Source organism: Octopus bimaculoides, chromosome 23, assembly GCF_046866305.1.
Source record: "Octopus bimaculoides isolate indiv1 chromosome 23, ASM4686630v1, whole genome shotgun sequence".
In the NCBI taxonomy this organism is placed as follows: Eukaryota; Metazoa; Mollusca; class Cephalopoda; order Octopoda; family Octopodidae; genus Octopus; species Octopus bimaculoides.
Genome location: NC_142950.1, coordinates 31077249 through 31087248, shown reverse-complemented (window position 1 = coordinate 31087248; position 10000 = coordinate 31077249). Strand labels below are relative to the sequence as shown.

General features: G+C 37.4%; 1 long non-coding RNA gene across 1 annotated transcript in view; it reads right to left on the bottom strand.

Moving 5' to 3' along the window:
- The window catches only part of LOC128250630 (uncharacterized), a 229974-nt gene that overhangs the window by 94189 nt on the left and 125785 nt on the right, over positions 1–10000 (bottom strand). Inside the window, exon 5 of the long non-coding RNA XR_016238098.1 lies at positions 6517–6592. This is a non-coding gene — a long non-coding RNA (uncharacterized LOC128250630). The remainder of the gene's footprint in view (positions 1–6516; positions 6593–10000) is intronic.

Sequence of the window (10000 nt, the reverse complement as noted above, 5' to 3'; positions counted from 1 at the left end):
TAAGAGGGAATTTAATAAAGAATGATTTAAAAAAATTATATAAAGAAGACATTACCCGTTTCGATGTAACCCATCTTATCAAATATCAGTGAAAATTTATAAAACTTTGGAGAAAAAACAGTTTATATTCTGTCTGGGGGTGAAGAACATGTCTGTTACATCGTAACCAGTAATATTTTCTTTATATAATTTTTAAAATCATTTTTATTAAATTCCCTCTTAAATTGAAATGCTTTAGACCTACCTCTGTGCTATTTCCACCACCATCTTGTGTGTGTGTATATATATATATACATATATATATATATATATATATATATATATATATATATATGTATATATATATATATGCATATATATATATATGGATCTATCTATCTCTCTCTCTCTCTCTCTCTCTCTCTCTCTCTCTCTCTCTCTCTCTCTCTCTCTCTCTCTCTCTCTCTCTCTATATATATATATATATATATATATATATATATATATATATATATATATATGCATATATATATATATATATATATATATATATATATATATATATATATATGCATATATATAATTGCATGTATATATTAAAATAGAAATGAGAAGTTAATGGTTTGGTAAGTTTTGACAAGGACATTTAATTTAGCTATATAATAAAATTGTTTACATAGTCTCTAACAGCTGTTTCTAGAATATCTCAGCTATTGGAACATCGTGTCGAGCGAGAATTTCATTAGCCGAGTATTTTGTAATTGGAGAAAGAAAGGTTAATCACATTTTGAGAGTGGAAGAGTATTCCTCATCAATGAGAGTCACCTTGACGAAAACTTCTCGTATCTTTATATAAACAATTCAAATAGACGAATAAAATCGGGAAAAAAGGAAAACAACGAACGTGAGGACGCGCACAAAGAGTGTATTGGCTTAACGCTCGGTGAAAGGAGGGTGTTTAACGTTTCGAGCATAACTCTTCGTCGGAAAAGAGAAAGGGAAGGAAAGAAAGATATAATAGTATATGAAATCAGTAGAACGACCAGAAAGTCGCTCTTAGTTCTTGAATAAAGATATCAAATGAGTCGAGGCAAGAAAGAAAGGTAAATAGGAAAGACAAATGGAAAGAAAATGGGCAGAAGGAATGTAAACGATAAAAATTAATCTATCTTCTCAAAGACTTAGAAAATGAAGGAAGAAGAAAGGAAGGAAGAAGCGGAACGAGGAAGGGAAAAGTAACGGGAAAACGAGGGGACAAATAAGGGAGAAAATAATTGTTTTCGCTATAGATACATGACTTGAAATTCAATGGGAAGGGGTTATGTCACTACATTGACCCCTGTGTTCAACTGGTACTTATTTTATCGACCCCGAAAGGATGAAAAGCAAAGTCGACCTCTGCGGTATTTGAAGCCAGAACAGAACGTAAGAACCGGAAGATGTGCCGCTAAGAATTTCGTCCAATACGCTAACGATTCTTCCAATTCGTCGCCTTGAAGAATAAGATGAAAAATAGAAGAAAACAAAGGAAAAAAAAAACAAAATCGAAGACGAAGAAGGAAAAAGAGAAGACGTAAAAGAATAAAAACAACGAAGAAGGGGTAAAAAAAAAGAAGAAAAAATAACAACAATGACAAGAAGAAGAGAAAAATAAGAGGAAAAATACGAAGGATAAGACGAACGCTTTCAAATAGTTATAAAAAGAAACCGGAAATATAACTTTTGATTCGATAATCAAAGCCGACATTTTTACTTATGGAAATACAAGATTTCACGGACCGGAAATGGATTCTTGATTTCTGTAAATGTAATTACAGTCGACATTTTCTCTGTCCGTCTTTGTTTAGTTCTTTTTCCTTTCTTTCTTTGTTTTTTTCTACATCTAATCCTTTTTTTTTTCGCTCTGTCTTTTTGTTTTGCCTTCTTACTGCGCCACCACCAACACCACCAAGTCCACCCCCACCCCCACCACCTCCTGTTTTCTGGTCCCTATCCACTCCTCCCCTACCTATCTTGCTTTCCCTTTTATTTTTATTTTATTGCCTCCTCGTCGTCATCACCAACGTCGACGTCGTCGTCATCATCATCATCATTATCATCATCACCACCACCACCACCACCACCACCACCGCCACTACCACCTTTATCATCATCATCATCAGCATCATCATCATCATCATCATCATCATCATCACCATCATCACCATCATCATCATCGCCATCATTATCATCGTCACCATTTTCTTCCTTCTCCTCTTCATTTTCTCTTATTTTTTTTACTTCTTGCGTCAACTTATTTTACTTTAACGCCATGACCATGATCAGGATGATGAGGCGATGATGATGATGATGATGATGATGATGATGATGATGATGATGATGATGATGACGACGACGACGACGACGACAATGATGATGAGGACAATGGTGATGATGATGACGATGATGTTGACGATGATGCTGGTTGACTATGATGGTGATGATATCGGTAATTATGATGATGATGATGATGTGACACTTGTAGACATTTGTTGAAGACACTTGCCCAAGGCGCTGCATACTGGGACTGAACTCAGAACCATGTGATTAACACACACAAAACCGCGCTCATACGGCAGCCATTTACCGAGTTCCCATCTAACATGTTTTACTTAAAAGACACAGGTCACCCGCGGTATCGAACCTGAAACAACATGGTTGGGAAGTGGACTTAAGAGCACTACCATAACTGGTCAAAGCTGCAACATCTCTTACAACAAGTCCATTAGATCAGTGATTACATAAGGCTAAAGGACTACAGCTATAACAAATAGTAAACATCCAACATGCTTGTGTATACGTATGTAGGTGCACACGAAAGTGCACATATATATTAATGAGTGCATGTCTGTATTAAGATATATATATATTCTCTTTCTTTTTTTGTTTTACCTCTTATTCCTTCCTGCTGAAGAGCGTAGGCTCGAAACGTAAACGACCTTTTCATTTTCCTGAGCGTCAAACTAATACACTTGCTAGTCGTTTATACACCTGTCTTCGTCTTTTGATTTCCTATAAATTTCAACTATATATATATATAGGCCGTTCTATGCATTTTAGTCGCATATATTTTTACCTTCTGTGTTTTCTGTAAAAGTATATTTTTATATGTTTAAAAACCATGGTAATATTTATATATGATCAAATGTTTGAGGTATGTTGTTATATATAAAGTCGTTGACTTGAATTTGATGTTTGTTCTATGATCAATGTTTATATATATATATATAATCAAAATAAGCAACAAGAATATCCAGAGGTAATGCAGCACGATCGTTTCATGCGACTCCATTTAATTGAACAATGCAATCATTACATTGATTTAAAATGTAGAGCATTCCTCAGCTGCACAAAGACATAGAATTTAAGTAAATTAGAACAGATGGACACACTAGTATAATTATACCTAAAATCTCTCGTGGTGAGAGAGCTTATGCCCTTTGAGGGAGGGGCGGCTCGTGAGGATACTCACCCACCTCGCGCATGTCCCTCGTAGACACACACATACATTCATATATATATGTGCAACATGCCTGGTACTTGTAATGAAAATGCACAAAGTTTAACATGCCTTGTCGTCAAACACAATGTCATTTTACAATATATGAAGAATATTTCCTCACATGCAAAAACATGAATAAGCGCTTGCGCATGAGTGTATGTGTGTGTGTGTCTGCATGTGTTTACACACACGTACTTCCACATAGATACACATTCATATATACATATTTACACATATAAACGTATATACACGCATGCGTTTACATATATAGTTGCTTGTGTGTATGTGTGTGTGTGTGTATATATATATATATATATATATATATATATATATATATATATATATATATATATATATATATATATATATATATATATATATATATGCATATATATGTGTATGAGTGTGTGTGCGTGTGTGTAAGTGGGGGCTTGTGTATATCTATCTCTGTCTATATATTTATATATATGTGCACATATATAATCATACATTTGTGTATTTACATACATTTGCAGGTGTATATGTGAGCGATACGTCCGTGTGCTATGCGATATCTTTCCTTTTTATTATTTCAATTCTATTTTATTTCACTTCTTCACCACAGTATTCGTCCCCTTATTATTGATGTTATTATTACTATTGTTATTATCATTATTAAAATTACTTTTTTCTACCATACATACTGGCACCGTATCCATTCTCGTTCATGTTATGCACTGCTTTTCTAGACAAGGGGAAACGGGCTTAAAAACTCGTAGCTTTATCGCGATCGGTTTCCTTTTTATTGCTGTGTATATATGTCTCTATGCCTTCCTTTTGTCTACTCTGCCATGTGTCTGAACACACACACACATATATATATAAGCGTATGTGTGTATGTATACACTTATGAGTAGGGCGGTTTGTAGAGAGTGTATAAATCTTTGGCGTGTCAATGGATTTTAAGAAAATCCATCATATACCACATCGGAAGTCATACATCAAATCTGTGTTTTGTTGTCCAAGAAGGCGGAAGTGTCTTCCAATTTTGTTTTTTGATTGGTTTATGTTCATTCTTAGTGTTTCAGTTTATTTTTTGGGGGTTGGGAAAGTGTTGTTGGGTTCCATTTTTAATTTCATTTCTCTCTATCTATCTATCTGTCTATTTTTCTATCTATCTATCTATCTATCTATCTATCTATCTATCTATCTATCTATCTATCTATACATGTGTGTATATGTTTGTGTGACTGTGTTTGTCCCCCTCCACTACCACCCATGTTGGTGTGCTTACGTCCCCGTAAGATTAGCGGTTCGGCAAAAGTGACCGATAGAATAAGTACTAGGCTTACAATGAGTAAGTTCTGGGGACGATTTGTTCAACTAAAAGCGGTGTTCCAGCATGGCCGCAATCAAATGACCACGTGAGAGCTTGTGTGAGGCGTGCCTCGTGTGTGTGTGTGTGTGTGTGTGTGTGTATAGAGAACACATATCTGTGTGTGTGTTTTGCCTTATGTGTGTGTGTGTATAGAAGTGCATGTTTCTTTGTGAGAGTGTGTCTTATGTATGGGTGTGCTTTATGTGTGTGTGCCTTATGTATGTGTACTTTATGCATGTATGAGTATGTGTGTGTACGTGTGTTCCTTATGTAGGTGTGTGTGTATAGACGTACACGTGTCTCTGTATGTCGGCATGCGAGCGTACGTTATGTGTGTGAGTGTGTCTATAAAGGCCACAGGTTTGTGTGCGTATTTGGGTACGAATTTGTGTGCGCTTGTGTGTATGTGTGTGTGTGCGCGCGCTATTGCGCGCGAGTAGGTGTGTGTGTACATATATATGTGCATATGTGTATGTGAGAGCATGTGTGTGTATGCGTGGGTTTCTGTGTGTGTATGTGTGCGTGCGTGTGTCACTGCCCTGACATGTGGATGTCCTCTCTAAAATGACATGTAGACAGAGATACATGTCTATGTAAATATATCTTGAAGATCAATCAGCGTTTATAGTTTACGTGTATGTGTGTGTGTATGTGTGACACATTTTTCCCATGACATTATCTCTTACAGGTGACCAGACATGTCTGACGTGAGATAAAGAGACTAAAGTGGCCAACAATGAACGATCAACAGACGCACACTGTGGTAGGTCTATATGTGCAAGTGAAATGTCAAAACGAGGCTAGAGACTCCATTTTTATCTAGATTGCATTGTTAACGATCATTTTTGTTTCCGTTTCCTTCTGTGTTTCGTAGAAACTGGTTATCTTTGACAGAAGGAATTCAAAGCAACAGAAGTGTGTGTGTATATGTGTATATATGCGTTTGTGTGGGTATGTTTATGTGTGTTTGTGTCTGCTTTTCTGTGTGTGTTCAATATATATGTCAGGAGTGGCCAAACCGCGGCTCGCGAACCATATGCGGCACTTCGACCGTTAATATGCGGCTGGTGAAAATAGGTCGGCTGAGCTCCCGTTTTCATCACAGTTTATTTTAAAGGTAAATAAGAAAAAATTCAAGCTTTATGATTATTTACTGAGTATGAATTGAGATTCCATTGGATTAAAACGTAAGTTTAATGTTCATGGTTAGTAAAAATATTTAAGAATTTAAATCCTAGTTTTAATGCTAAATCTGAGTGAGGCATTGTTCTTTAGTGGTGAGGGAAGGAATGGTAGGAGGCAGGAGGGGTTAAAGAAATTTCCGGTCAGCAAGGGTTACTGAGAAACGTCAGAAGTCTGAGGTCATGAGTAAGGGGGATTAAAGATTTGGGTGCGCCGGGGACACGGGTGGCTTAATGAGTCTTGTCCCGACCGCACTCACGTTATGTACATTAATGCAGTGTAACACAAGACGTTGAACTGTGCAGACCTAGTCGATACACTTCGGATATAAGTTTTGTCTAAAAGTGTCTGTGAAAATTTTGTGAAGGGAGATGGCTTCCTCAAATTGTAAAAAACGAAAATATGAAGATGAAAACAGCAATTTTAAGCCAGAGTGAGAAGAAGATTTTGCACTCACCGTTAAAGGAGGTAAACATTTGTGCCTTTTCTGCCATGTCATTCAGTCATTACAAAGCCAGTAACTTGAAACGCCACTATAAAAGAAATCACAAAGAACTTTTCGTGTGATTATCCACCTAAATCAGAATTGAGGAAAAACAAATTAACTGTGTTAAGATCATCCCTAAATGGCCAGCGGACACTGTTGACAACGTTCTATAAGGAAGTTGATACAACGACTGAAGCCAGTTTTGTTATTCATCGAATATTACTCGTGCTAAACGCCCATATTCTTATGGCGAATTTGTTAAGGGGAATATAACTGAAGTTGTTGCAGCGTTAGATTAAAATAACGCAAGACTTCAGCGATGAATAGCACAAACACAAACTTCACGCCACACTGCAGAGAGGCGTACCTCTCAGATCATCTGCTGATGTTGCAGGCAAAATGCAAAATGATTTAAAGAATTCTCTTGCATTCAGCTTGGCTCTTGACGAATCAACAGACATACAAGACAACCCGCAATAAAATTGAAATGAGTCGCACTCTAGTTTTCTTCAGTCTAGGACATTTTATTTCTGCCAGTTGTGGAAGAATACGAAGATAAATTACAGAGACTGCTTGATGATTTCCTAGCCAGGTTTGATGACTTGCGGAAGATGAAGCTCTGATTCGCCTTTCTTGTAAATTCATTTATGTTTGATGTGGTCAACGAGTGGCGAACCCTGCTGTACTCTTTCACCACAACGTTCTCTCACTCTTACTTCCTGTTTCTGTTGTGCCTGTAATTCAAAGGGGTCAGCCTTGTCACACTGTGTCACGCTGAATATCCCCGAGAACTACGTTAAGGGTACACGTGTCTGTGGAGTGCTCAGCTACTTGCACGTTAATTTCACGAGCAGGCTGTTCCGTTGATCGGATCAACTGGAACGCTCGTCGTCGTAAGCGACGGAGTGCCAACAACAAGTGGTCAACGACAGATGTCCAATTCTCGAACCTCTGGTTACGGAAATGGAACTAATGGAATTACAGGAGGGAGTCTAAAGACGATCTATGAACCCCAGTCTACAATTGAGTTCTGGAACCAAGTTCTAGAAATAAAATATCCTAAACTGAAGAAAACTAGTGTACGACTCATCTCAGTTTCCAGTGCAACATGCTGTTGTGAATCACTGTACTCTGTAATGAAGTTTGTGAAGTCGAAGCCTTGTGCAATCCTTACAAACTAACGCCTGACTTATCAGTGACCCTGATCGCATCATCTCCACTGAACAGGACACCAGACTTACTCATTCACTGCTGAACAGACTGGAGCAATGTGAAACGAAGTGTAAAAACACAACGCACCACCCAATCCGGGAATCGAAACTATGTTCTCGCGTTCGTGAGTTCAACACTCTAACCACTCGGCCAGGCGCTTTGACGTCTCATAATATGACTTTGAAAAAAAGAATGTATCGAGAATGTTATTGCAAACTTTAAAAATAAAGTTAATGGACTTTGTAATGGAACAAGAATTTGAATAATGCATTTACATGGAAGCGTGTCTGAAGTCCAAATTGCCACAGAATGGAAAACATATTGTTCCTGAAATTAAACTGAGACTCGTTCATTCCACTCCGTCATTCAACCTTACACAATTAAATATTCCAGTTAGGTTTTCAATGCTATCTATTGAATAAAATATGCCTTTCGCCTCATCCGACATCTTTTAATACCCTGTCGTGTATTATACACGCACGCGGTACAGGGACCGCAAATCTCTCTGAATTCAAAGCCCTACTGTCTTATAAATGAAAAGACATTTTTGGCAATGTGGTGCCTGATATCGTAAAAGATAGGGGGGTTATTTGGTAGATTCAATCAGTCCTCACCTGTGGTTAAACAACAGCAACAACAACAACAACAACGACAACAATAAATAATGTTTGCCTCTCAAACCCTCTTTCATGGGGCTGAAGAGATGATAGTCTGAAGGCGCTAAATGATTCCAGTGATGAGGAAGTGCAAACTGTAGTGAAGAAGTGGCTTAAAGAACAGTCAACAGAATTTTATGGGGCAGGGATACATGCTCTCATTCGAATGCGGAACATTGCTATTGAGAGAAACGGTGACTATGTTGAGAAGTAAGGATGTGATCCACAGAGAACCAGCTTCATTTTGATGTATGATACATGTTCCTGTGTTGGTAATAATACCTGTCCTAAACAAAATGGTATTACTTTTTGACTCACCCTCGTACCAATCTATCTTTTGCTTATGAATGTCGTGACTGAAACTATTTTGTTTTGTTAAATTTATTGAAGCAGAAAATACCAATTCTACTTGCAGAAAATGCCAATTCTACTTGCAGAAAATACCAATTCCACTTGTTTTGGTAGATATTTAACATCATCACCAGAATAACCATGAAATGTAATTTCGCAGTGAAAGGTTTAACGATAAAGGATGAAACACATAGGCACAGGAGTGGCTGTGTGGTAAGTAGCTTGCTTACCAACCACATACATGGTTCTGAGTTCAGTCCCACTGCATGGCATTGGGCAAGTGCTTTCTATTATAGCCTCGGGCTGACCAAGGTTTTGTGAGTGGATTTGGTAGACGGAAACTGAAAGAAGCCCATCGTATATATATGTATGTGTATATATATAATGTGTGTGTTTGTTCCCCCAACATCGCTTGACAACCGATGCTGGCGTGTTTACGTCCCCGTAACTTAGCGTTTCGGCAAGCGACCGATAGAATAAGTACTAGGCTTACAACGAATAAGTCCTGGGGTCGATTTGCTCGACTAAAGGCGGTGCTCCAGCATGGCCGCAGTCAAATGACTGAAACAAGTAAAAGAGTAAAAGACTAAAAGAGTATAATTCCTAACAGGAGCAACCCAGACAACGACTGCATTAACCAAACGCATGATTTTTAATTTCGCTGTGAAAGGGTCAAGGCCATGGAGAGTGATTTAAGAGAAATTTGGCTGTTATTTCTAGCAACACGAAGCGACCATGAAAATCAGTGGCTCTCAATCATATTTGACCTATGGACTCCTTTGATTCCTATTTTGCTCGGTTGACCCTCATAGCAATTCCATGGTTTAAAAAAAAATCCAATTATATGTTTTTATTTATATATTAATATATTACTAGGAATTTTATAGGAAAATTGAAATAAATATTTTGTGCATTGTAGAAATATAAGCAATTTATTGTTCATAATTTTCCCCAGCAAAATCTTATACAGACCCCAAAAAGTCAGATGGATGTCCAAAGGTCATATGATACCCTAGGGTCACATGGACCCTGGTTGAGAACCACTGAGGCAAACGATCCCCCACTGACACAGAGTATAGGTAAGAATTTATAGAGAAGTCTACGAAGGCTGATTATTCCGATAGAATGATAATTAACTCTATAGAATTTAATTAGCGCGATAGAGTATAATTACCTCTATAGAGGCATAATGAACGAGTGAATGAATAGGTGAATGAATAAATTAATTAGTTTTG